Consider the following 26,439-nt stretch of genomic DNA (forward strand, 5'->3'; position numbering starts at 1 on the left):
GCTCTTAAAAGCTAATGCTCAGTGTAATTATTGCCAGGTAAGATGAAAACATTATTTTGAAATGATAACTATCCTATATAAGATGAATCCAGCACAAAATCTCAAAAAATGAATACTTGTTACGATCCTCATCTCAAAACTCATACAAATACCAAGCTGATTAGTTGTGACATCTGTATTTAACTTTACTAATCAAACTGTGTTCTTTGGCTTTCTTTTTGTTTGTTTTTTAAGTTGCTTCTCAGAAGAGGCATAGTGTAGTAAACTGCCAGCTTTGCTTTTGGGSTCAGACTTGCTTGGACATGAGGAACTGCTGCCCTACTGTCATAGGTTTTTTCACTTATCCTTGATAGTTTGTGTTTAGCATTGTAGTGGTGTAGTTCTGGTACAACAGGTAGTGTTATAACTGGGTTTTTTTTGTTGTTTTTTTAGTACTCTCTGTATCAATATGTGAATTACAGGCTTCTTTAGCTAGCAGCTTTAGCTTTGTTTGTCTTAAAGCTCTTTCTTAGTTTAGCAGTGCAGATCTGGCGATATACATAAAATCATGTGGTCAGTCATTTGTGCATGATCCTGCATGTTATACAAAAAATAAGAGGACAGGCCGTTTCTTCTGTGTCCGCTGCATGGAAAGCAATGCGTCCTCCAAGATGAACAGTGAGAAGGTCCTGAAAGTCTAGAAGAGCATAAGYTGAAAGATGATCACTGCCAGTTCAGTTAAGATTTCACGCTCTTCTACTCAAAATGTGTTGTATAGACAGTCGTAGTTTGTAGCAGCAGCAAGTGCATGTTTAGACATCCAATCTTATTCTGTAAGAAAGAACTGTAGCTGTTTTTCTGTCATTCACATTGCACATTATAAAAAAAAAAATGACATACTAAATTGTCTTAGGAACTGGGAAAACAAGATTAGTTGGAATATTATTTCCTCTAATTCGTTAACCTAGTCTGCCTTTCCTAAGTTACATCTTCTGCTGGAGTTCATTCCTTTTTCTGATCCATAATTACTCTGAAATATGGTATCGAAAGAGAGCGTAGAATCCAGTATGGGGGGGGGTAGGAAGTATTTTGAGTTGCTTAAAGTGTAAACTGTTTCTCAAATGTGTAAGAGTTAGCAGAGTATATGAATTTGAGTGGTATTTAGCTGCTTGTCTGCAGGAGCAAGAGCAAAATCAGTAGCTATAATTACTGTTACATCACATGTCTGAGGTTCTGTCTTGCCCAGCACTAAGTAAAATATTTCATAGTGTGTTATGCGAATTATAGTTTGTCCTGCATTTTACAACAAAAATGTTACTACAAAGTCAATTTAAATGCCCTTTGCCAGGGACTAGCATATGTGAATACAAGTGAATTAGTTCACCTGTCAAATGAATGGAAACTTGGGATACTACATATTGTTAGTGATTGAAATCCTGTCTTCAGTCTCACATTTGGTATTTCTGAGGTTGACTATTTCATTTAGAAGAGAAAAATCGAGGGATCTGGAAGAAAAAGAAGATGACGGAGAAATAAAGAAGTAAAAGTGAAGATTTTGTTCAAGGATGGTACTTGAGAAAGAGGACTAGGGGTAAAACATAAACTGCTTTGTAGAAAAAGAAACAATCATTAGGACATTAGAGAAAAARATATGCTCTGGAGGAAAAGTTGGGGGGAGCTATTGCATTAAGGGAAGAAAAAGAAAAGTCTTTATTCTTTTCTTTGAAAGCAGCATCTGTACCTACTTGTTTACAAGCATGAGCATGGATGGCAAAAACAGGAGCAAGGAAATACTTGCTGGCCAGCAGACAACAGTGTTGAGCTAGCAAAATGCTGTGGGCATGGTGGTTGTTTTGCTTTCTGTATTTGCTTCAGTTTTGACTTTGCCTTGTGCAGCTTCGGAGGGCCTTTCAACTCGCGCTCTGAATGCAGTCTGTGGCTTGGGATCACTTGTCTAGCTGCTGTCAAAATACATGTTGGAAGTGCTTCAGTGTCAGCAAAGCTCATGTTTTCGTTCAAGGAGTTTTTGCAGTTGAAACAGTACTTGTTAATTTATCAGTATCAACAAAGGAGTGGACAATTAGTTAAACGACTAGCATAAAAATTACAAGCTTTACATTGTGCTAAAGTGATGCTGTGACACATTTTGAAATGTGATTTTAAATGAAACTCTTATTTTTCCATCTCTTGAATAGTTTCCCTCTCCTACCCCTTCTTTAGTGGGTTTTCTATATTATCAGTGAAAAGAGGAGGAGAGGAAAGAAAAAATATATGCTCATCTAACACAAACTTTAGGGAAAATGTTTTATACCTTTCATCTGAGTTGCACTCTTCAAGTTATAGTTTAAAAAAAAAAGAAAAAAGAAAGAAAGAAAAAAAGAAAAGGACAGTTTTCAATATCACTTTAGAAAACCCAAGTCTGTTGCTATTCAATGGATAAAATGTTCTTTGAATTATTTAAAATTCACCTTTATGAAAACTTTGTAGATAAATTGGGAAGGAGGCTCTTGAACTTGATACTTGTATTAATGGGTAAGACATCTGAATTTGAGTCATTGTAAACCAAACCTGAAATTATAATGGTTAGGAGATTTGTCCAACAGTAAACAGCTATTGAAAGTGGGATTTTTTCTTTAACTCTTAGGAAATTTTTGAGGTGTGGGCTGTTGTTAATAACAAGATTAGTATCAATACTTTCTGAATTTAATTAGCTACTGAGTCACTGAAAATCTTATCTGTATTGTTAAATTGTTTGAGTTGATTGTTTCTAATTCACTTTCTGCCAAAATGAAGCTGTCACAAAAATCTGTGGTTTAAATTGTGATTAAACAACCAAACCTTAGCAGGTAGATCAAATAACAGAAAAAGCTGGCTTTTTGTTCACAGAAACATCTGGTGCTTTTTGCTTGTTGTGCTTGAAGGTGAAACATACTTTCTAGAAAAATTCACTGGCAGATTAAATCATTGCACTTCAACATGGAWTATATAGACTTTGTATCATTAGTGGTTTCTTTATTAAGACAAAGTTTTGTGGGTTTTGTTTGTTTCTTTGCTGCAAATGTAAAGCTATTTTGGTCCAGGTGAAGGATTTCTGAAACTTAATGTCTTATTAGGCAGGGAAGTAGGGAGACAGAAGAGGAATGCTGAAATAAAAATGAATTTAATGCCCTTTGAATGTCTTTCTTTTAATTTTTTTTTGCTGTAAATAATACCATTTCTGCATAAATTCAGTAAGATGATTGATTGTATCTTACTTGAAAGTAGATACCAAAGATTTTTTTTGTATAGCTTCTGTATAATTGAAATTCTAGCAAGAGAGGACTTTGTCTCAGTAACTACCTTTAAATTACTCTTTTATTGTAGTGTTAAACTGATACATTATGATGTTAGTAGTTCAGTGTACATATATGTCAATAATTAAAATATTTGCACAGTAACAGTGAATAAAGCAAACTCTTGAAAATGAGCATATACTTATCATGAAAACAGATGTTACAGGAGTTATACCAAAGCCCATTTGACAGTTACATGTTTCTAAATAATAGTTTTTGTGATGAATATAACTTAGTAGCATAATCATACCGCTTTCTTGTGCGCCATACCTCAAGCACTGGGGTTGTGAGTTGGCTTGCCAATACTGCTTTGTAATCTGGAGCTCTAAGARCATGTTCCCTTTGATAGGAAACCARTGCTTCAAGGATCTGCTTGAATGGAAAGGCTTATACAAGCTATATTAGAGGGAAATGTAAAAGTCAGTGCTAGAAATAAAAGTAGATCTTAATAGTCAAAGGATGGTTGTGATTGCAGAAAGTTCTGATGTATCAAGCATCTCGCACTTTACCATATTCAGATTGGGAATAGTCTGTTTTCAAGAACTTTGATTTGATTCCATGAAAGGTGTCAGTGTTACTTACTGTAGCTCCTTTGTTTTGCAGAGATCTTGATGCAGACGTCCTTTTGGATTTCTTTTTAATAATGTGTGACCCTTCACCTTTGATCCCTTGACCTGCATTACCTTGGTAATCATTTCATTTTTTTTTAATTTCATTTCATTTTTAATTTTGGTGTGCAAGCTGTAACATTTCATCATTTTTAGCTGTAGTACTCTTTGACCTCCCCAAATATAAATATATCTTTTCTCTGAAGATATGTAATGTTGGCTTTTTTCTGTATAGAAATTGTTTCAATTGTAAAAGAATAAAGTATGCAATTCTCATTGGTATTTCTTCTGTAAGGTAACTATTTTTCTTGCATAGTGTGTAAGTTTTTTGACCCATGTTCCTCTCATTACTTGATTTAACTTATTTTGATATTTCTGTACATCTTTTGTACTAATTTGCATTTCCTTACAGTTTTCTTGGTCAGTAAAACATAYATACCTTTTACAGTTTTCTTTCTGCCCTGACCACAATTTGATAGCTCAAAGTAGTCATAGGATCATTTAAGATGTTCTTTTATGAATTTAAAAAAACCTTCTAAACCTTTTAAAACCCTTCTAAAACTTTTTAAGATTTCATTTCTTATCCCAAAAATAACTTTCCTTTTGACTTAAATGCTAATGTGAAATCAAACGTAAATTGGGCTTTGACCAAGATTTCGTTATTCTAAAAATTAATCCTTTAATAAAATGTTAGCTGTTCACAGCCATCAACTTGAAACTATCGATGCTGTGAGATCGTAAGTCATGGACATGCTTAAAGAAGGTGCATTATGTGTACATATTACARTAAAACTCCAAAAGTTTAGTAGCTGATTCTTTGCATTTTTGTACTGAAAAGACACTGGCATAAAGGATGGCTTGCAGTTACTGTGAATTCCAGCTATGGCTTTTGGTCAGGTTCTATTTTTATCTTGTAAATGATCATATGAAATCTCTATCAAGCATAGCCCACTGAAGCACAGATTATTTTTTAAGTGTCTCATTATTTTATTCTCTAACATTTAATGCTGAAGTTTTAATTGCACACAGCTGAAGCTGCTAAATGAGTGCTGAAATGAATTTAGGTCTTCTCTGAGCCTTGTTGATGCTTATAAAAGTTTATATCTTTCATTAGAGCCAYAAATTAAAACTAGAGTTGTAGTAAGCTGTTCATAGGAGATTTGAATGTTTACAAGTTAGATCCTCTGACTTCGCCCAACCACTGCCTATATCCATTTTGTTTTGGGGGGGGGGGTGGCTTGAAGCACATCTGAAAACTCTTCAACTGACAGTTTTCCTAGAAAAATAGAGGCTGAAAAATCATTGCCTGAGAAGCACTATAATGCCTTCAGCTTCTCTTAGGTCTGTAAAGTGAAAATGGATCACGCTCACTTCTTGTTGCAACAGTTCTGCTTTCTGTGCACATAGTCGGCTTATTAAGAGAAGGTGTAGTTCTTGTTTCTTCTTCCTGGAAGTACTGCTGATCCAGTGCAGCTGAACCTGAAATGCATTATGTTAGTTTTGAATCTTCAGCAGCATTTCGGTGAATTGAGAGCCAGTTAGTTTTAGCTATCAATAGTAGTAGAGTTGCACAGTTATCTGTGCTTGAGAAAATTATATTTAGAAGACAGATCTCTTTATCTGTATGGTAAGATCATTGTTTTTAAATTGATACAAAACTAGTCCTTGCCTCGCTTGCGCAGTCATCTATCAAAAACTATAGAACTTGAAAATAATATACAAAAGCTTCTGCTAACAATTACTTCCTCGACTTTGATTTTCATGCTTTTCTCTTTAACCCCCTGATTAAGAGCTGAAATGGAGAATTAACCTTGGATTCTCTAGATCAGTCTTTGAAGTGTTAAGGATGTTTTCTTGTTTTCTTCTCCTGTTCAAAATGTTAATGGTTATGGTTTTTATAGGCATAGAATCATTTATTCTGGTGTTCAAGGCTGCTATTCCTACGGTGAGCCTTTTCTGGGTAGGTGGGATTTGGCTTTTTATTCTGGGTTTAATACTGCCTGTCAGCCCAAGAAGCATTATCCTCCAAAATCATCTGGAGTTATTTTCTTCCTCAGTTTTTTGAAGCACAATCTTTAATGATTGGGGGTGCGTGAAGAGTGCAACATTTATTTTGCCCRAGAAAACCCCTTGAAGACTCTTTCTCTTCTCATAACGTATATTTTATCAGCAGCAGTTAGACATGAATGCCTTGACTTCCTAGGAAAGCAGTTTTTAAAAAAGCTTTGTTACAGGCATCTGGTAACCAAAAGGAATCTTTCTCTTTTGTGTAGCAAATTGGCTTTAAATCGTCTCCTAATAGAATGAATGGTGAGGAGAACAAATGATGAAGATGAAAGAAGTATCTGATGTTGAGAATTGGTATCAGTAATGTAAAAACACAAAGTTAAAAGGTAACTAGAAAGGAAAGGGCCAGATTTCTTGTTTCAGGAGCTAGCTTTGTCACGTTTACGCTGCCTTCCTTTTGCAAGATAAGCTCTATTTGCTATGGACAAACAGTTGAGTATATTTCACAAAATTCTTATGTAATAGGATGATGCATGCCATTTTTTTATTTTCTAACTTCTGACACAAATCCTTATTCGCCCAAATTGTTATTAGAAATGTGTTGTACCTCCCTAGAAAATGAATGCAATTTYGGAGTGATGGGTTTGTTAAAGGGCAGTGAAGTAGAACCCTTAGAAAGGTAACATAAACAGTGTTTCATGGAATAAACAATTAAACTTGAGAAAGAAGTAGTTGTCATCCTTCAACAGAAGGAGATACTGCTCATTGAAAGTAAACTACAAATGAGCAAAGATAATTTTTTCAAAGATTCCCTTCTACTGAAAAATACAATTCTATTATTGTGTAGGTTTCAGCCTTTTCAGAGCTTTTTTTATGCTGAGAGGTTACCAGATGCATAAAAATTTCTAAATAGTTGAACTTAGGGTATAATAGGACCAACTGGAAGTAAATGTCCTGTTAAATCCGAATTTAGTTAATCAGAATGGGTTTGGGAATCCACGTCTGCCCCACATGGTCTTGTTGTGGAAAGGGGGAGGAATGTATGTGTAGATTAACATGCATCAGTCTCAATCTTAAACGGTAACTTGAACGTTTCTAGGCATTATTTTTTTCTAGTCATTGGTATTTCCTGTGGTGATGGTAATTTTAATCAATTGATGTTTATCTCTGAGAGACTTGTTCCTGCTTAGTGTTGTTTTTTCTTTTGGTTATTATTACTGGAATATTGATGAAATCCACTCACTTCTGAAAACTCTTAATTTTGAGATTCATGCAATATCTTGTACTGCTGAATGCTTTTATATGCTAACTCTAACATAGATATAATGGCTGAAATGAAATATTTTGCACATTTACTAGATTTAGAACCTTGCATGTGTCTTGCATTTGAGGTAATGCAGCTGTGGTAGAACTAACTTAATCTGATTTATTCAGTCTAATAGAAATACTTGTGTATCAATCATGTATTTGCTGTTCATTTAATAAAATATTCACAGGCAGCAGACAAATTGCTTGTTTCAATCTAGACTACTTTGAAAAACAGATGTATCAGCCAACACAACCAATATTGTTTTTTTTTTTCTTATTTAATAAGAAGACTCCTTATCCCAACATGCAGTTATAAAAAAAGGTGTGTAGAACAGATTTTAAAGTAACTATCTGAGCAAGCACACAGATCTATGGAATCTCTCTCTACACATTAAATTTAGGAGTTGGGAGCTATCTCCTAATAACGTGTTTTTAGAATGGCCTCCTTTAGATGAGGATATTGTGGCTCTCAGAGGACAATGTGAATTTTCACTTTGAGAGAAAGTCCCAAAAGATGTGGGAAACACAGGCTACTCCGGCCTTGCAGATCGTTGCACCAAACGGTTGGACCGGATGCCAGGAGGGGACCAGTGCGCTGGCAGTCGACTTCCTGTGGAATTTCTCTGAGGGTGGAGGTAAATTCCCCAGGTTTCTCACCTTGCTTGCTGTTGTGTATACGTATTGTTTTGAAAAGTATGTAACTAATTTAATTACTGTTACTGTTTTCATCTTTAAATTCTCAAAACACGTTAAGGTCTTTGATTACTGAGTTGGTAAACCCATGCATGGGCGCTGTTCCGCGACCTAATTTTGTGCTTCTGTTTTATTCTGTGTACGAAAACAGAGGTACTACCACAATCAAAATCCAGTACGTTGCTTGTTTTATGTAGTAGAGGTAGCGTTCTCTGTCTTTTCCTTCACTCTTAGTTGCAGACCTTTGTATGAGCAAAAATTCAGTGATAAAAATATATTTTTATGTCTCCTTTAGGTTTGGCTTATCTGCTTTTCAGCTCTTCTAGACGCTGGAAATTCCATTTTGCTTTTGTTTTCTCTGGATTCCTTCCCACAAGACTGAAGTGAATTCAGCATGGATTATTGGGGAGAACCTTGGCTGGGATAAGAATAATTGCTGTGCCTTACAGACATACCGATGATTTCTTTTAAGTTGTTCACCTGCACTTTGTCTGTTTCCTCAACTGTAAAATATGGGTAACTACCTCCTTTGTAAACATGTTTTGGGGTGTACTGGTAATTATATAAATGAATTGCTAATTACAGTGATTATTACTTGGACCCAGTCTAGGTCTGGGCGATGTTCCTGTTGTGATGAACACATGAAACATGCTGCAACTCGCATTTCTCTATCCTTTTTAATGGGACCTGGAAGGGGGAAGGTGCTACAGTGCCCATATGCAAATTCCTAACGAGAAGTGCTACTTATCACCCAAGTCAATCCATTAACTTCCTGTCTTCCTTTATCTGCATTCATTAGCAGGGGAGTAGGCTGACGAGATGCGAAGAAATTACTAACTYAGTAGTTGGTTCCATGTGTAATTTGATAATACAGATTTATGCTCCTGGCATCCRCTTTTGCTCTTGGAGATCTGTGGAAGAAAGCAGATGGGGATACCAGTTGGATCGGGGCCAGCCTGTACGCCACCTTATGGCCTCAATTCCTTTGGAAGTTTTGACCTTGATGCAAAGGAAGGTGCCTTTAAAGCTGTTGATCTCACTTCCTTTTCCCTGTAAAAGACTGCAGCTGTTAGGTAAAATTTGCAAGTTGTTGATTATCTAATATTTCATTTGTCTTTCTCTTCTACATTTATTTAGGACTTATTTTCTTTGTAGTTGGGAATGTTTTTACTAAGCAAAGTAGAAGAGGGATTGATATTCTTTAAGGTGAACATGGAGTATTCTCGTCCAGGCRATACTGCTGCWACTGCCATGGATGATGCTGTAGTTYCTGACAGTAATTGTAATGAATGTCCTAACATCAGTTCAAGATGAGAGGCTCCTRCTCTGTGTAAGCCTTCTTCTGGAACACAAATTCTGTGGCACAGTAGCAATAGGAAACGCGTTCTTGGTTTCTCTTGTCTTACTGCAGTTCCTGCCTGCTTTTTTCTGCCTGCCGTGTCCATTGCACTCTGTGCTTCTGGCTTCTCTTGGTGGAATTTCTTGATGGAATTTCTTGATGGAATTCTTGATGGAATTTCAGACTTTTTTTTCAGACACTTTCCATCAACTTTAAGCTTTCTTCATCCTGGAACAGCTGTTGCAGGTCTTGGTAATGTCTCCATGCACACAGCGCTTGGTGGCAGGCTAGTGGTGATGCGATCAGCAGCTCCTGCTGTCTGCTTTCTTTGACTGCTTGCTGATGGTTTCCTCTGTGAGGGAGAGACGTGTCTGTTCACGCAGGGTTATCCTGCACTGCAAGACTRCCTGTTCTCTCTGCTGAAATAAGCTCCTGAAAAAGAGATGGTGCATGCTTCTGTGCCTTCATTTGCCTTCTGTCTGACTGTAGCACTGTTTGGTATATTTCTTTTGGGGTTATATTAATGTGAAAAAAAAACAGTAAGTTTCTCTTAAGAAAAGTTGCTGATCAGGCAAGTTTCTTCAATCTCCCCCTTTTAATTGCATTTTTCTGGTGAGAAGCATGTGAATGGCACAAGTGGAAAATTAGTTAAAAGGTCCAAAATATCACTAAGTTTCATGATTGTAGTAAGTGTTTAACTTTCAAGAGAAGGGTTTAGGTATTGCCTACTAACATATAATGTGAAAAGGCTTTGCAACAAAAAAGGAAGGCAACTTTTAACTGCTGTTTCACACTTTAGTTTTACTTATCTGCCTTGTATGTATGCATAAACATACCTCTACACCTAGGGCTTCATATCTGGCAACTTATTTCTTACTTGGGGGTTAGGTTTAGCTCAGTTGGTTAGAGCATGGTGCTAATAATGCCAAGGTCATGGGTTTGATCCCCGTATGGGCCGCTTGTTTGGGGTTGGACTAGATGATCTCCAGAGGTCCCTTCCAACCTTACCAATTCTATGATTCTGTGATTCTGTGTTGAAATCAGTCTGGAGTGTATCGCATCCTCAGAATATTTCTCAATTGTTGACTATGCAAAATATACTTGATGCGTTTAGCTGAGATATTCTGTTTGAAGATAACTAAGGGAAATGAATGACTTTACAGTTTTTTTYCCAGACTTTTAGATTTAGAAGTTGTTAAATGATAAAAATACCCAAAATACTCTTTAGTTTTTGCTGAATGTATTTACATATACATTGCAGTGGCATCAAGGAGACTTATCCTTTCTATAACGGCCTAAAACAGCAAGTATATTGCAAAGCAGAATTTAAAAGTATTGTCGGAGATGTTTTCATGTACGATGCCAGGTGCCTGTCCATGGCATACCTGACTCCTACWGTTCGTGTCACATTTTAACTTCGCATACCTATAAAGCTGCATAGGTGATATTTCACAGTCGGACAGCATAGGCTGGTGTGGTATAAGCAAGTTAAAGCTTTTGGATCCCTCCCTCACCTCGCAGGCTCCTACTTATCCTGTAACAGTATCTGAAATGGCAGTGAACAGGCAAGTTGTAGCATGCCATTTAGCTCAACAAGGTAATCTTAGCCTAAGTAGCATTTCACCAGTGTGGAGGGGTAAATTTAGCTCAAAAACAACTTTCTCAGCAATTCACAAATACTGTTTCATCCCTCTCTTACATCTGTTTTTGTTGTGGTCCGAGGTAAGGTATAGGTAATTGTGAGGGACTGGCTGGGTGGTGGTTGGGGGAGGTAAGATGATGGAGGTGCAGCCTTATCATACCCTCAGGCAAAAACCCAGGGAAGTTGGAGGAGATGATGTTAGCAATAGTAAGTCTTCCAGTTGAGCTCTTGATCAAAGATGATGGTTTTTTTTTTTTTTTTTTTTTTTTTTATTATAAGACGGCACATACGAGATTGATGTGACTGGAGAGCACAGACGTGTGCTTTTTTAATCAAGCTGCAGGTGATGAATCTATCTGCTTATTGTAATTCCTTGACACAGATTGGTATTGCTGTCTCTGGGGGGTTAGTGAAACAGTGGTCCCTTTCTTCCAGTTAATCCTTAACCTTTTTTCCCAATGATCATTTTTGCAACTCTGCTGTTGATTTCATAAGTGATATCTTTTTTTTTTTCCCTGACGGAAGATGTGTGTGTGCATTTGTAGCAGGTAGCAGTATGTGATTCCAAGTAATTAGAAACAGTTATTACAAAGTAGCACATTTATGAAAAGACAAGAATTTACTTTGTTACGTGAAGGTAAAAAAAATGAGGGAATGTCATCCCTCCTACAGAAAGGGTCCTTACTATCTTACCTTGCTTTAAAGGGTCTTAAATATCAGACAGTTCTTTGTTAGGGAATCTGTATTTCTCCTCTGTATGACTATGTCGTTAAGATTTTTTTAAATTTTAAATCTGATATATTAATATTGGCTGAAGTTATGTAAATTTGGGGAAAATAATTTCTCTCAACATGTTTGATTCCTATAGAAACATCTATTAAGATTAGCTCATTCAGTATGTAATGCTTTGAAGGTGAATAATGCCATATAAATGTTATTCATTGCACAAATCAGCTGATTTGTGTGCATTCTAGAAGTCTTGAGTGTTGAAACACAGATAAATTACTGCCTAGTCTAAGGATAATCAATAATTTAGGTTTGAGATTTATTCAACTCTAATTCTAAAATATTCTTAAAAAGAAAGTGGAAAAGCATGTAGTATCTACTGGATTTTTGTGTTTTAATACCTCTTGTAATGCTGTAAAACAATAGTGTGTAAACAACAAAACAAAACTTGTTAAAAGCTTGAATATTTAATAATTATAAACTCTCTAAAGCCTTCCTGCTCTTAAAAATTGGAATGAACCATCCGATTCTCATTGGAATGAGGAACTGTTTCATAAAATCACGATAGCTTATGATAATAATGTTTTCAAACATCTGAATTAAAAAGTTAGAAGCATTGTCATGAAAAAAGAAGTAATAAAGGATAAGAAGAGATTCCAGAATAAAGCTATTTGTATTGCTAAATAGAGGTATCTTTACTTTTGAGGGCAGATTTTTTTAATGTTATGATCAAAACTGTATGTATTAATATGAACCCTAGTTAAATAGAAGTAATGTTTTTATGTCAGCAGTTACTAGAGTAAAGTTGGGGGTTGACTTTTTTTTTTTTTTTAACTCTGATTACTTAGCTTTGTAATTAAGTATCTATTCTTTTATATACATAGATATCAGTCCAAGTATGGATGGCTTCAATCTTTTCCGACTCTTCCTTGAGCCTTAAAAACAACGAGCAACGACACTGCTTACCAGACCCATGCGAAATGGTCAGGTTTCCGTTAGTCTCTTTCTTTAGTAGCCGGGATGCGTTTCATGTTGTGCTGTATCGGCACCTCTTAGGATGTATTTGCTGCAGGAAAGTGCAGAAGGCCAAGTGCTTCTAGGCAGTGAGCAAAGGAAGTTTATRCTGCTGTGTTTCTGCCGGTGGAGCTGCTGGTTGAGGCAGGAGGGTTTCCTTTGCCTGCCGTGTTTCCAGCTACCCCAGTCAGTGTATGGACACTGAATCCCCACAGGAGGGTGCTATAAAGGCATTTAATGTGAAGATTTTACAGCGAAGATCTGTGTCTTTGAGGAAATGATCATTATAGGAAAGCAAAAGTTACATTGTTCCRGTAAGCACAATGCATTAATTGTCTCTGGGGAACAATCTAGAGAGAAAGCCAATGTTAGTACTTCTTTACAGTATCATTAATGCTCTAGTGGGTGCAGCATAGAACCAGCGAACGTAGATTGGTTCCTGCATGATGATGTAGGGAGTCTGAATGAAGACCTCGAGAAAGCTGGTGGTCTAGGACTGCGTAGGGTCGACTTAATGTAACCGGCAGGCTGCCCCATGGCTTTCASCACTGCTCCCACTTACCACGACTGTGGGATCGCTTGTGATGAGCTTCACTGAAGTATAGAAGGTCTCAYAGTTTGTCACCAACAAACCCTGTATCTGCTCATCTGCTTTCCCATATGTTTATATATTTAATCCATGTAAGCTGTAAAAGCCGTTCATCCATTCCTCTAATCTCTTTTCTAAAATACTTCTGTAAATTAACCTTTCTATTTAGATTGAGCAGAAAGACAGATTAAAAATAGTGGAGAAATCTCTCTCCAGTTCTTAGCTGTAAAATTTTTAAGAAAAAAATGATTTAAACTAGGTTATTCCTTTTGTATAGTGTATATTAGTTGTAAAATACTTTCCTTCCCCAAACCCTGTTTATTTGTTTCCCATGTGCTTCTGCTGGAATGCTGCAGATATTTTTGTTTGTTTTGTTCTGTTTTTTTTTTTTTTAAAGTCTGGGGGACCTATGGGCTGCTCTTCTTCACCCTTCCCTTCCATTCCCTTTGCACACACCTTGCTTCCTTTTAATACTTTTCACATTTTTTAAGAAATTTGTAAGCGTAACTAAAATAGACTGATCTTCAGGAAAGCAAAGTAAATGGGAAGATTCAAACTAATTTTGTTTTATAGAGGTTGGGTGTTCTGTGTTTTTTTTTTTAATGGCAGTGAGGTAAACTGATAGAGCTTCATTACTATTCTAGGGTTTTTTTAATCTACTAGTCATTAAATAAGAATACATCACTCTTAAACTTGGCAACAGAAATCCTTCTGCATTCTGTGCAAGTCCCTGAGAGAATTCATTAATGGCCTTGTTAGTGTGAGTACACATACTTTTTCTTTACAGGAGCTTGAGATGTCAGATTTTTAGATGAAAGACTATATTCAGCAGCTAGGATGCTTTGTTATAGTGGGTTTTTTTGTCAGTCATCTTAAATTGCATGATCTGAATCTTTTGGTGGGACAGATGACCAGGAAGCTTATGTAATAAATAACATGAAATGTGGTGCTCAATAGCAGTGTTTGAGCTTTGCCTCCTTGAATGCAGTTCTCATGTTTATGCGTGTTAAATTGGCTACAGGCTATTACAGATAAACAAACCTGGATTTTGTTTTTTGTACAAGTAGAGGCTTTTTGCCTCTCAGATGAATTTTGGCTCAGCAGTAGTCAGTTATTTTTGGTACTTTGGTTACAAAGCACTACATATTTGGACATTGGAAAATAAGCATCATTTCTTCTGCAGATAAACTTGTCTCAGTTGCATCACTCCTGTGACCTTTAACCAGTATTACTTAAAATAATTGCTATTAAACATAGTCAATATGGCTCTGCATCTTCTATAGAATCTTTTACTTGGCACAGAAAATCTCCTGCTGCCATCTTAAATGAAAAATAAACAAAGCTTGATCATGCAACATTCTAAATAGAATAATAACATTAAATGAAAATATTCTACCAGGAAATCTGGGGCAAGAGCTGTTTTCTAAGGAAAGCCTATTAGACTTGGCAGGAAAAAGGCTTTGGAAGGAGTTCTTGGGAGATACTATAGTTGACAGATTTGTTCAAATTTATGTGTATTTTCCCCTTTTTGAGTAATTTAAAGAAATCCCTCCCTCTCTAAATCGATTACCTCTTGACATCAGAACTCCTTGGCATTAAAACTAGTTAAGCTGCTATGGTGCTGATTTGACTTTGCCTTTCTGTTAAATGTAAAACATTTTTWAATCTTATTTAGATGTTTTAATAGAAAATAAATGTTTAACTTGCCTTGGATGCATCCAAATCTTTATTTAATCCTTGGGAACACTTATAAAGAATTGATTTTTTTTTTAATATTAGGCATCTAAAAGCTGTATTAAGCATTTTTATATAAGTATGTTTTAACTAGGGATATTTTCTAGTTGGAAATTGTGTACGTAAAATGCCTGTTATTTTAGGCAGTGACTAAGCGTGGGTAGCTGTATAAAATGTGGCAAAAGGAAGCTGTTTTTCTGTGCATCACAGTAATAGGTGGAAAAGTTGTGAACGGCGAACTTTTCCTGGCACAACGTACTCGGTGCTTTTGCTCGTTTCTCATCTTCATGCCGCGCGTTTTAGTATCAATCCGTAGGATGAATGCCACCTTTCACATTCCCACATCCGTTCCAGCAGCACCGGGGCCTTTCTGGAAAGGGCTCTCATCCAAGTATTGATAAGCTTAATCCTTGTTAGCTTGTAGGATCTTGATGTGAGATTGCAGCTCAAGGTGATACGGCCATAGAGGACAAAGCTTGTGTAGCAGTGATTTTTTTTTTTGATTTTATTTCAAAATGTGTGTGTATCCTGAGGGGAGGGAGAAATTGGGTCGTAAAAAGCGAGCTGGGGGAAGCTGGGCTCCTGCTGGAGAAGGCTTCTGCCGCCCGTTTCACAGCCGTGCCTTGCAGCGGCCGAAATTCTTTCCTGTTGGCACAGCACCGCTGCGTGTGCGTGGTCTGACGYGCAGCGCTCCTTCTCACGGCAAGCGGGTCCGGCAGGTGCCCGGGCTCCAGTAAATCTCGGTTCCTTTTAGAAGCAGTTTTCCCCTGGAGACCCTGTGGATAAGAAGATTGATGGCGCACTCAGAAATGTTTTTGATTACTCTGCTGCTTAGTTGGCCATGCATTCACTATATGCGTGTCAAGCCCTAAAGGAGTGAAGTGCAGAGCTGCTGGAGGAGTCTTGGGTCTTTGGGCTTAATCCAGAAGGTTCTAAACGATTTCGGCTTGAACACAACTATTTGCTCTTCGCAGGCGTGTTTTTCCAGGTCGGACGACAGGTTTTCTGTGATCTTCGCTGAGTGTTCCCAGGGCTCGTTGTCCAACAGAGACTTGTGAAGAAACCTGGAATAAACATGCATATTACTGCTTTCATATCAATACAGAAAACTTAAATTTTCAGGTAGGAGAAGCAAGAAGGTGAAGTAACTGTTCCTGAAGAGACAAAAAACATCCCCCCCCCAGTTTGTCTTTCCAGGATGGCAGACAGCAAATTATTCTTATTTTGAAATGTCAGATGTTCAGCTAGCGTAAACTGTAAGTAGTGCAAAGATTTTGGAAAAGCACCAAATTCAGGCCCYGGAAAAACTCCTGCGCAGCGTTGATGTGGGTTGACACTGATCATGTCTGCAGAAAGGAAAAAGACTCACTGATTATGTACAGTGTTACATTTCCTGAGATATGTAGCAGAAATAACATAATAAATGTTAATAAATAACGTAACAAGTAATAGGAGCTGAGTTAACCTTTGCAAGGCACGTGTTAGTTCCGACGTTAGTGTTTTTCTAAAGCCACCCCGGTGCGTGGTCTCTGCATGTGTCTTTTTGAAGGTGTCAGCTTCATGGCAGTTCTAAAGCGCAGATTGGAAGGTGCCATTCATACACAAATAAGTGTATTATTTATGATCTGTAGCCACAATGTTTTGCAAACAACCGTTACCCACTGTGAAAATTGTCAACCAGGTTTTGAGTGGCGCAGAATGTCAGGGGGCTTGTTACAGTATTTGAATGCTTGATGAGGTGGAGCCACTGAATTTTGAGCACCAATGTGCAAAGATTTGTGAGTAAGACCAAAGCSTCTGAATGGAAAGAAATCTACGTAAAATTTCGGAGCCACGTAACCTGAATTTGTTCTTTWATGGTTAACTGGAGAAGTAAAGAATGACTTGGAGTTAAATAGCACAAATGACAAACTTGTGAATTGATTTATAAATTACTGATTTTCTAGGAATACAATGCTTTATACTTTTCAGTCTTCCAGTCTTTTTACTCCACACACAAGAAATCAAGAGTTGTTTTTTTTCCCCCGGGTATTTGTGTCCATTTCTCTTCAGGTGGCTCCATGGATCTGTGATTTGGGATTTTTTTTCCTGCAGTCTTAAGTTTGTAGTCTCTTGGATTAAACTCTACCGTTATACAACATTTCTTGCTTTTCTTRGATTAAACTTTTAAATGGTGTGTTACTGCTTCAGACTGCCTGTTGTTATTGCTTATAATGCACAGTATCTGTTTTGAACAACTGGAGAACTTTTTGGTGGAGAAGTGGATGTGGTGATCATATATGACACTTAGGCAAAAGGCAGATGTGGAGACTTCGTTTTTATCAGCAGAATAGTTCTGTTCGACACGTCGCGTGTGGGAAGAGTTGAAAGTACTTTGCAGTGTCTTCATCGCTCCCCTCCTGCCCCATTATCCAGAAGGGTTTTCTGACTTCGAGAAATTGGGAAATRTGCATTAAACATTGTGTAAATAAAGTGTTTTCTGGTGTTTTGATTGGTGTCTACAAGTTTAATCACAGGATTCTGTGATTTGCAAACATTCTGGAAGTATGCGTTTAGCGGTATATACATCTTCTAATGTTATAACTGTTGCTACTTTGTTAAATGAGGTTTTAAGCAACTGATTTGTCTTAAAAAAGAACAGCTTTTGTTTGAAAGTTAGTATTGCTGCCCGTTTCCCTCTAAAAGCCTGAGTAGCATTGCGTTTGATTCCAGTTAAGTAAAAAGAGATTTCCATCTTGTTTAGCAGCTTGGTTTATTTCTTGACTTGTGGATATTTATTTTAAAAAGAGACAAAGTCATTCCTCATTTTGATCGTGAGAATCTCTGAATGGAACTATTTTTAACGGCTGCTGATACCCCTCAGAGAAGAATGGATTGACRTCTCCATGATCTTCTGTCTTTGAAGTTTTTCCTACCTCTGGGAAAGTCTGAAAGCCTCTAGGAAGGCGATAGCTGCTCAGATTTAGGTATTTGAGAAACACAGATCTGAATATAGAGTTTTGAATAGATTCTTCATCTATATACAGCTTAGCCTTATTGCTTCTCTGCTCAGTGTCGTGTACTTTGCTTCCAATAACGTCAAGTCGTTCAGCAACAGCGGACGTGGGAAGCTGGATCCCGGTTTTCCTGGCCTCGTGTTGGCCAAGTAAGAGGCTGCATGCCCTTCACTTTGCAGCTGCCTGGCTCCCTGTGGAGACGTCTCGGGCATGGGAGGTTGTGGCTTGCTGGCTCGGGCGGTGGGTTTCCTAACAGCTTTTCTGTGCCCTCGGGGGAAGAGGCAATGGGCTGGAGGGAAATGTTCCATGAGATGCCTTTTCCATCATGCTGCACATTGAGGTGGTGAAGAGGTAGTAAGTGTTGCAATGAAGAATTTATCAGTACATGTGAAAATTCAAAGCCAGCGGCCCAGACGTTAAATGTGTGTGAGCCCAACTAGCTCCGTTAAGCTCATAGAAGTGAGCTAACGTACACCAAAAGGATCTGGCCTATTGGATATCAACACAGCACAACTAAAGAAACACTGCTAAAATTAATATGCTAAATTTAAAATTTATTAAGAGGGAAGGCCATAATAAATGCAGATAGAAATGTCAGGAGCAAAAGCAGTTGCTGGTGTCAGTTTTGGTGATGAGTGAAGGAACAATTGCTATTTACCGTTTATATACATTATCTGGATCAAATAACAATCAAGGTATTTTGGGGGCTGAAAGCACAGTAGGTATTAGAAGACAGCATATTTCAAGTCAGAATATGTTACCAGGAAGGGCATGCACCTTTCAGGGTGGCTGAGTTCAAAGTGGTACCTACAAATACGCTGGAGAGGAGAGGAGTGTGGCTAGCAGCCTGATGTTAAGGCCACATTTGAGCTATCCTGATTCTTCTGATTGGGAATCCTAATAACTCCTAATTTCAGAGAGTTTAAGTTACAGCTATAGGAGCATGTTTAATTATACTATGTATATGTCAGTGTGTACGTTTGTGCCGATGCAGACCTGTCTCAACATCTAAATGTGCTAATCTGTAACTAGTAAATGTAGTACTCAGTTCAGTGTATTTACCAGACTTCCACTATTTGAAGATACGACATTACTGTAGGTGATTGTCTGAATAAATAAAGTGCTCTGATATTCAGGCTTGTGTTGTAAGTTGTCAAGCTGTAATTATGTAAGTGCTTGTGTTATAAATAGCCCCGTACATCTGGCAAGTTTCAGTCAGCACCCGCGCCGAGTTACCGCGCGCTCCGTAGTAGAGGTCTGGAGGATCGTTTTGCGTCGGTGGTTGTGATCGTCCTCTGTTCCCTGTGCTGTCACCACTATAACTTGGTTTTGGAGGGTCCTAGTCCCAGAGGTGCTTAATACACCGGCTTACGTTAAGACTGGTGATCGTTCCCGTAGAAGTCACTGAGYGAAGGTGAGCGCAGATGCAAGAGTGGAGGATTGCGGCCAGGCTGTCCCTGCCTCGTTCTCCTCCCTGTACCTTCTCCCATGACATCGCTATCAGCRTGTAAAGTGTTCCCAGTTTGTCACCAGGTACCTTCTCAAATGCCTGGGAAAGCAAATTACTCCTCTTGTGGAGAAGATCGTCGGTATGTTGAGGATGCGGAGAAAGGTGGGCAGTGGGGATGAGACAGGCAAATAAACAGTTTTACAGTGTGTGAGCTGGGCTGAGCCAWTGAAAGAAGAAAAGAAGAAAAACTTTAGTAAAATGTATTTAAACGTTGCTTRTCCCTTTTTACCAGTGTTCTGTTTAAGACTGACTTCAAATTGTAATGTTTTCTTATYCTGCATTTATACGGTGTGTGAGATTTTCAAAACTAAGTACAGGAATTAGCTACTCAACTTATATTGSAATTAAATGAAGAAGTACAGCTAGGTCATGTTTTTTTCCCTTTTTTTTTTGGGGGGGGGGGAATCTGTTCTAGTTCATGGTCTGTGTAGTAGGTSAGATTTTTTTATTCTGTGCGGGCTGAACAGAGCTGGATGCTGCTGAGGTTTCCAGGAAATACTGCGTCATCCCTCYACGCAAGCCTTGTTTTGGAAAAGCGGGAGTTGGCACGTGGGGCGCGTGCAAGGTCCGCGAGCGATCCCTAGGAGGGGAACACCRGGAAAACTGTCTCCTGGTCCCTGTGCCGCCGGGGCAGGCCAGCCCCGGGTGGGAGAGGGGTACCGAATGCCTTGGAGGCGCCGGGTGAGAGCGGCAGAGGGTCAGGGTTTCCTGCCCACTCTAGAGCCACCCGCGCAGCTGCTTAGTCGGTCGCCCTTTGCGCTTGTCCTAGGAAACAGACTTTTCTGCTTCATGTTTACTAGACACTGCATCAGGATCAAAGTAAGGTGTCTTCGCAGTGACTCGAAAAGCATGTAGTATGTAAAAAAAAAAAAAAAAAAAAAAAAAAAAAAAAAAAAAAAAAAAAAAAAAGCTGGAGTTTTCCTTGCATTGTTAATTTATTTCTAGTGTAAACTCTTTATTGTATTCATACCTTTGTTATCCTTGTTAACTTTCTGTTTCGTTAAAGGAAAGTGGGGAAAAAAATTGGAAATGTATTTTTTCCCCTGTTTTTCATTATTGCCAACGTAACAGGCAGAAATCCTTTTTTGACCTTAAATAAAATGACAAGTCGCTGTAGGGTGCAGCACATAGAACAAAATAAAATAGTTCCATTTTAGACTTGTTCTACCCCACTGATACAGAAAATGAGGTTAGGCTGCAGTTACTGCAGGCAGTGTAATAACCTTGCTAGTAATCTTTGTCATATAAATTAGTTTTATGTATTTTTAATTGATTTATTTGGATGAAGGTAGGTAAAACGATGATTATTTAAAATAGAAGAACACAGATTTCTCTCTGCATTTCGCTTTGTCTTTTGATTGTGACAGATGCCAGAAAAGTTTCATTTTTAAAAATAAAAAAAAGGTTGGAATTATTACTGCTTTCAAAGGAAAAACTCCTATTGGACTATCAGATCTTGTTTGTGCAAGTTAAACATCGAGTGATTAATGTAGGTATTTTCCTTCCTCCATTCCATAGGGCAGCTGAAGGAAAAATCGCCAGTACAAATACGTACAAAAATCTGAACAGTAGTCCCAAGACYTTAATGAATGAAAACCTGTTTATTAAATTTACTTGGTTTTAGCAGGTTTGTGCTATGGAGTGGTACAGTGATCTTCACTTAGCTCTTCAGCAGTATACAACACCCTAAGTGATTTTTGCTGTGTCAGTGAATTGTCCATTTCTGCTATTTTGGAAAGATTGTTTTAAGATCCCACATCATGGGAAGAACAGCACTTGGATTTACGGGAGCGGTGAAGGTGCAAGAAGGCTGTTAGGTTTTGTGCTCTTTTCTGTAGAATGGCTGGATGGACTTGGGATTCGAGCTGCATTTCAAAGAAAAGCAGGTTTGAAGCAGCGTYCTGGCTCAGAGGAGGAGGGACCGCCGTCGGGCTGGGGCCCGGGGAGGTGGGCTCCATCGCGGCCCTCCCTGCGTGCCTTCCGCGGTGGCACTGCTGCGCACCGCGGTTGCTGCACTCGCGCGTCTTCTGTGGGGTTTTTTGCAGTAAGTTTTTGTTAGCAGTTTAGCGTGCAATGTTAATTTGCAAGCATTCAGGCTCCTTAGAAATAGCACAGGTATTGAGAAGTTAGTGCTAAGACTGCTCAGTCAACTTGGATTTAATTAAAAGGTATCAGATCAAAGCATGCTGTAGCGAGGCACAGTCACAACTGCTGCTGTGCTGGTGGGTGGGTGGTGGTGAAAGCACTCAAAGCAGAGCCTGGARAAGCGTGGTGGGGTTAAGGAGAGTTGCGCATCATGGCCCGGTTTGCTTTCTTTTTGGGTAAGTCACTTGACTGTTTCTCTCACCTGGGCCAGCAGCTTGGCGCTAGAGGCTCAGTGGCAGCTTTAACGGTTACGAACGTGCACCAGGGAGGACAGGCAAAGTGAAGCATCCCGGCCTGCCGAAAGCCGCCTTCCCTCAGGAGCCTGCTTCCTTCCTGTCCCGCCTGCCCCGGCTTTCGCTGCTCCGCTCTTCCAGGAAGAAGACCCATCTATGCAGGAGGTGTGAATACGTCTTCCTCTTTCTCCTGCACCATCTGCATTTTAGTCTTGTRACACTAGTCATTTAAACCTCTCCTGTCCCCTCCCTACAGCGTGAGTGGAACGTGTCTCACGGTTAATACTGTGCYGCAGAGGGCAGTGAGAAAGGAGGAGACAGGTGAAGAAAAGGGAAAAGTTTGGAATCTGAGGCTTGGGATAATTTTGGTTGGTTTACTTGTCAATATAGAAAGTGTTTCACTTTCAGCAATTTGTAGCAATTAATTATGGATGCAATGCAATAGTTAAACCTTGGTTTGAAAACAAAAACAACCCTCCCCCCTCCAAGCCCCCGAAAGCTGCTTTCCTGAAACCCTTTTAATGCTGAGTTCTGGGTATCGAGTGTCACATAGCACATCCCAGACTGATCGTGGTYTTCAGGATTCCTTCCTTGCTTAAGCTCCCTACGTGATAAAGGATTGCAACCAGTGATAAGTTAGGCTAAGGTATCTTTAATGACTAGCATCTAGGGGCTGATCCCCCAAGCTGAGTTTAGGAGAGTCGCATTGCTGTTCTTGTGCTGGCCACACGGACTGGGAAGAAGCAGATGCAAAGTGAAAATGAGTTAGTGCTGCATGAGAAATGAGTAAGTACGCAGAGCTGCTATTTGGCTCCTAGAAGGCATATAGCTGTTCGTGAGGTGGATGCCCTGACACAGTTGAAAATGCCTCCTTGGAGAATCAAGCAGCTGCTGGAGAGGTGAGAACAAGATGCGAGGCTTGTTTTAGTTTAAAATAAATAAATAAATAGAAGTATTGCATTTTTTATGAAGGAAAGAGGAATTTTGTTGGACTTGTCTGAGCTCTAAAAATTATTCTCTGTGAATCTTGCACAATTTCCTGTTGCGTGTTGCTGTTTAAAAGGTTGCTGTGTCCCCTCGATCTGTCTCAGAGTGTCTTCGTTTACATAGCACTGCAAAGCGAGTCATCAGCTGGAAAGGGATATTTAACAAGAACTTTTTTCACTGTTTAATAAAGCTTTGTATCCTATGAGGACTGAATCCCTGGCTTTGCCAACTCTGATTTTTCTCATATGTGTCAATGTTGTGTGTGTAATACAAATTAGAGACCTGGCTTTTTGTTTGTTAGTTTTTTTTTTAAGCAGCAGTTTTATCAGGACTGTTCTTTTTTACAACAAATCAGAGGGAAACATTAGATGTTTAACAAGTGGAAGGGTTCATCACTGATGCTGTTCTGCTGGTGTCACCATAGCTGGTAATCACCCTTTTAAGGAGGTGACAACACTTGTCCTGTCTGAGAAGACAGAGGTTGCGCAGACCGCGCTAGCTCAGGTGTCGCCTGCACAAAGCTGCCTTGTTTCCGGCTTTCTTTAATACACACACAAAAAAGTGAAATCCTGCAGCTGCTGATCCCACTTTGCTCGCCTTGAGTCCAAAGTGATTTTCATCCGTGGCCCCATATGTAGAAGTTTTTGGTCCACCCTGTGTCCAGCGTGAAGACCTTTCCCAGGCTCTGGCCGTGCTGTCCTTGCTGTTTCCCGCAAATTCCCCCAAGAGAAGGTGGAGGGTTTTTTTGGCTTTCTTTTTAAGACCTGCAGCTGATGCCTGGGAATTCCCAGACTTGTGAGGACGGAGCAGGTTTGCACTAGTGCCAACCTGCAGATGGACTTCTGTGGCTGTATCTTTTTGTTCACTTGCTTGGTTTTGAACACTTGCTTACAAAAGAAGAGGGAGCGATGTGCTCTAGGGGAAGGGTTAAAATGTGGACCACCTCAACTCGTGCTCAGGAAACGCAGCTTCAGCTGAGGCAGGAATTGATTTTGTGGGTACTTTGAAACATTGCTTTTTAAATACTGAGATCACAGTGGATGTTCTAATGTTGGGAGGAATTTTCAAGCAGCAAGGGCAGTCAATTCCAAGAATTCTCCAGTACTCTTGCACTGAATCTTCCTTATCTGTTATCTATAAACATCCGATTGGAAACATTTGCAGCTGAACCACATTATGGACCAGTAACCTTCCAAGTTGCACAGTTTCCCTGGCTCCGGGCTTGCAGGACAGCTTGGAGGAACATGAGAAAACAGCTACTTGTGAGAGAGACATCATCCATCTATCAGCACAGACCATCGGAGAAGGTGGGGGCTGAGAGCACACGCACGCGAGTGTGGTGTGAAAGCGAGGTCTCTTCTTGCCCCTTTGCTGCTGCCCGCACGGCTCCCTCTGTCAGYGCATCCCTTTTGAACAGAAGTGTTAGGGAGAGCTAAGTTTGATGTGCTGAGAAGTAACCTTGGTGTTTGTCCTCTGCGTTAAAGAAGTCCGAAATTTACACTTAGTGTTTTTTGGTGAAGATCTGTGGGATTGATGGTCTCATAAAATAAGTGTCAGCTCGTCCTGGAGCGTGCAGATCCCAGGGACTGGCATAGCAAGCACGCTGTTTGGGGACTGCTTTTCACTGGCATACTGAATCTGAAGTCAGTTTTCAAGGTGTCATCTCCATTTTAATTAGGTGCCTGACTCCTGCTTGCTCTTCACTGGTCCCCTGTTGGTGCCTTCCGTCTCTTCTAATTACTTTTCAAACTTAAATTTAAAAAGAAGCTCGTAAAAGAAGAAGCAAAACAGAAGTAGCAGCACTGACAATGTGCTGAAGTAGGTCTTTCACGTTTGGTTTTCATTCACTGGCATGTGGGAAGCGTCTGCTCCGTCTGTGTTGTCTCAAAGGCAAAATGTTGTGTTTCTGAGGCTTATTTCAACTGTAGTACAGTTTTAAGCGTTGCATGGTTGTTCTTTGCAGTAGGGATTATCTGATGTGCACCCCCTGCGTCATTGATCGAAATGCTGTGCTAGCCTAGAGAGCAGCAGCATCTCTGACCTTTTGTAGCATTTATCACAAGATAGGCTTCATTTGTCCCTTCCACAGCTGATAGAAAATACCATGTTGTAAATAGGCGTTACAAACAAAGGTGGGGAGGAGGGGAAGGGAGGGTAAAACCTGCCGCACTGGGATACACCCTTAACTGAAAAATGGGATTAATACTGCCTTTCGCTACGAGAGCAGGGGAGACAGAAGCGGAGCTACAAGGAGTATGTTTAGAGAGTCGTAAAATAACAATTAATTCCCAGGAAGTCCAGACCAAGTTTTTGGATGCAGTCACTACGTYTTGGATGTTATGCGCATGCAGGCATCTCCTCTGCTGCAGTCCTCACCCTCTCCTGGTGCTTCAGGGTCTGCTTTCAATTTGCATGAATTTGCATCAGAAGGAAATGGCAAGCTTTCAGTCGGAGGCCCTGTTCCGGGGCCTGCAGCCCGTTGCCTGGTTGGTGTGTGCTGAGTCCTCTGGACAGGAGACACCTTGCACTGGTTTCTCTCTTGTTCTCCCGGGGTGACCACTGCTCTGGGGGTGCTTTTGGAGCCCTGCGAGGAAGAGGGCTGCCTCCAACGCAGAGCCAGCTCATCAGCCAGAAGCTGCGTTACGTGACTCCACTGCCAGGTGCCTCGCTCAGCTCCTGCGTTTGGCCTCCGAAGACCAATGTCCTTTGCTCACAGAGCGGTGAAATCTCAACGGTGGCAAGATGCTTTCCACCGCCTGGTGTCCGAGTTCCTTGAAAACGCAGCCGTGATGCACCGTGTGATGCTCCAGCGTCCGTCTCGTCAGGTGCAAACWCCCTGGGAGCGTAGTGCGGAGCCGGGAGCCGGGTCCCGGGGCGGCCGCTCCCGCTGCTGCGGGCCGTGCCTGGTGGCCGGCGCGCCCCCGCCGTCCGCCCTGCTGAAGCTTCCGGTTGCTTAGGTCCARCCGGCATTTCGTCTTAATTTGTGAGCCTGCCGTTAGCTCCCATGAAGACATACTGTTCTTCTGCCCCTGAAAGCTCTCTGAATCCTAACGTGCTGCTCGTGTAAAATGGCATTCGTCTCCGTGAAAGGAGAGAAGGTGCGACATTGAGTTAAGGCTCCCGTGGCTCAAACCACACCCGAGCTCCCACCTTGGTTTATTTCTCCGCTTTCATGGAAAAGTGGAATTCGCAGTATTCCCCCCGACGCCCGGGTAGGAGATTCTGCGTTGAGGTCGGCAGCACGGGCACACGGAGCCGTAAGCTGCGCGGTGCCTCCCRGTGAAAGCTTTGGGCGCTCTGCGGTGCTTTGCACCCCGCGCCTCCTTCACGCTGAGCTTCCCGTGCGGAGGCAGCGTAAGGAGATGCTGGCGCCTCGCGAGCGCGGGGGGCGTTGGGCTGCGGCCGCCTCCCCCGTCCGCGGGGTTCCTGGGCCTGGCTGGACCGGGTTGGAAAGCCAGCGATGCCCACGGCGCCTGGCCGCTGGCTGGGGTACGTCCCGCTCGCTCGTCGCGGTTCGGAGGCCGCCGGCGCGCGCCGCCGGTGCAAAACACGGCGTCTGCGTGCTGCCCGGTTCTGCTCTGTGACGGAGCAGTCGGT

At 40.3% G+C, this 26,439-nt stretch overlaps 1 protein-coding gene across 4 annotated transcripts in view; it reads left to right on the forward strand.

The window, feature by feature from the left end:
- Positions 1–26,439, forward strand: part of CAMTA1 (calmodulin binding transcription activator 1) — a 421,647-nt gene that overhangs the window by 37,761 nt on the left and 357,447 nt on the right. For 2 of the 4 annotated variants that reach the window (XM_085311532.1, XM_085311534.1), the window contains exons 1-3: positions 3,913–3,998; positions 7,782–7,869; positions 8,223–8,443. The exons of 1 other annotated variant lie outside the window; for it this stretch is intronic. The gene's annotated coding sequence lies outside the window, so the exon portion shown is untranslated. Of the gene's footprint in view, positions 1–3,912; positions 3,999–7,781; positions 7,870–8,222; positions 8,444–26,439 lie in introns of those variants that run through there. One more of the 4 variants, XM_085311533.1, reaches the window with a different exon arrangement.

Source organism: Rhea americana, unplaced genomic scaffold (genome assembly GCF_003343005.1).
Source record: "Rhea americana isolate MKP2758 unplaced genomic scaffold, rheAme1 scaffold_343, whole genome shotgun sequence".
NCBI classification, from domain to species: Eukaryota; Metazoa; Chordata; class Aves; order Rheiformes; family Rheidae; genus Rhea; species Rhea americana.